Source organism: Phyllobates terribilis, unplaced genomic scaffold, assembly GCF_046119375.1.
Source record: "Phyllobates terribilis strain yellow unplaced genomic scaffold, ASM4611937v1 Scaffold_1042__1_contigs__length_457206, whole genome shotgun sequence".
In the NCBI taxonomy this organism is placed as follows: domain Eukaryota; kingdom Metazoa; phylum Chordata; class Amphibia; order Anura; family Dendrobatidae; genus Phyllobates; species Phyllobates terribilis.
The window spans coordinates 1,539-3,580 of record NW_027363802.1 but is presented as its reverse complement, the minus strand read 5'-3'; the positions used below and the strand labels follow the sequence as shown (position 1 = coordinate 3,580).

General features: G+C 42.2%; 1 non-coding gene across 1 annotated transcript; it reads right to left on the bottom strand.

Moving 5' to 3' along the window:
- Positions 1-1,608: 1,608 nt before the first annotated feature.
- On the bottom strand, positions 1,609-1,681 carry TRNAT-CGU (transfer RNA threonine (anticodon CGU)). The gene has a single exon. It is a non-coding gene; the product is annotated as a tRNA-Thr (tRNA).
- Between the last annotated feature and the right edge of the window lie 361 nt (positions 1,682-2,042).

Here is a 2,042-nt window from a genome sequence, read left to right as displayed (position 1 = left end):
TCTGCGGAAGTTGCTTGTGCAAAGCAGTACACCTCTTTTTTTTCATATTGTAAGTGAGCTGGCAGTACATCTTCTCCCGTATGGTCTAGCGCTTAGGATTCCTGGTTTTCACCCAGGTGGCCTGGGTTCGACTCCCGGTATGGAAACGCATCCTTTTCTACACCGTTGCCAACATTCAAAGACTGACGTGTGTTTTTAAAACAAACGTATTTCAGGTAGGATTTGTTTTTTTCAGGCAAAAATGCTGAACGCCCGCGTTTTGGCACTTCATTCTGACCCTTCACGCAAGATTCAATTTGGATTCGTAGCTCAACTCATTCTCAACCACCCCTTTTTACACCAAAGTGTCAAGAGACTCAACAACTCATGGGTCCTGTAAGTTATTTGGATTCCCATTTCCTTTCTAATGGAAAACGTTGTAGAATTGAATGGAAAAGTTCTAAGTTGGTGACAAAATCTCTCGAGAAAAGGAGGGAACAGTGCCCCGTGTGAGGCTCAAACTCACAACCTTCAGATTACGAGACTGACGCACTACCTACTGCGCTAACAAAGCAAGTTGCACCTGCAGATCTGCAGAAGTTTATTGTGCATAGCAGAAAACTTATTTTTTTCATAATGTCACTGAGACGTTAGCGCATCTTTTCCCATATGGTTTAGCGGTTAGGATTCCTGGTTCTCACCCAGGTGGCCCGGGTTCGACTCCCGGTATGGGAATGCACCTTTATCTTAGCTACTGCCACCATTCAAAGACTGACGCGTGTTTTTCAATCAAAAATGTTTCTGGTAGATTTTCACTTTGCAACAAAAATACTTAACATTGGCGATGCATTATGACTTTTGCAAAAGATTTCCTTTTGTTTCATAGCTTAAGCCTTTTTCAACTACACAGTTTTGCACAAAAGTGTCAAGGGACTCAACAAGCCATGTGTCCTGTCAGTCATTAGGGCTCCCATGTTCTTTCTAATCGGAAACAGTTTAGAACTGAATTGGAAAGTTCAGAGTTAGTGACAAAATCTCTTGAGAAAAGGAGGATGGCACTTGTGAGCAAAAAACTCATGATCTTCAAATTATTCAACTGACGTGCCAAAAACCTTGACCATGTAGCGTGTTTTAGCTCTTGTAATGTTTATGTTTTGTATTCAAAGCAAAACACTCTTTTTTTTTTTTTTTTTTTTTTACACCTGTCTTGCTGTTTACTGTACTGCTTACACCATGTGGAGAAAGACTTAGTTAGTATTCCTGGTTGACTGGTTCAATTCCTGCTATGGGAGAGACTTTTTTTTGGGACTAGTGTCCACATTCCAAAGCCGACACGTGCCTTGCAGACAGAATCAGTTTAGGTTGGAACTGCTCTTTGCTGCCAAAAATGCAGACCACCAGATTTTTTGGATATTTATTTGCACAAAAGCTTATTTGATGTCATATCTCAAACCATTCATATCTCTCACTTTTAATTCCTGGGTGTTAAGGGACTCAACAAGCCTTTATCCCTGTCTGTCATTGGAGCTCCCCTTCCATCAATTGGTGATGTTTTGTTACTGAATGGAAAAGAGCTGTGACTCTCTAGCCAAGATAGTGGCAAAATCAGTTACGGAAACAAGGTACCAGTGCCCCATGTGAGAATCGAACTCACGACCTTCAGATTACGAGACTGACGCGCTACCTGCTGCGCTAACGAGGCAAGATGCATGCAATAATCTGCGGAAGTTGCTTGTGCAAAGCAGTACACCTCTTTTTTTTCATATTGTAAGTGAGCTGGCAGTACATCTTCTCCCGTATGGTCTAGCGCTTAGGATTCCTGGTTTTCACCCAGGTGGCCTGGGTTCGACTCCCGGTATGGAAACGCATCCTTTTCTACACCGTTGCCAACATTCAAAGACTGACGTGTGTTTTTAAAACAAACGTATTTCAGGTAGGATTTGTTTTTTTCAGGCAAAAATGCTGAACGCCCGCGTTTTGGCACTTCATTCTGACCCTTCACGCAAGATTCAATTTGGATTCGTAGCTCAACTCATTCTCAACCACCCCTTTTTACACCAAAG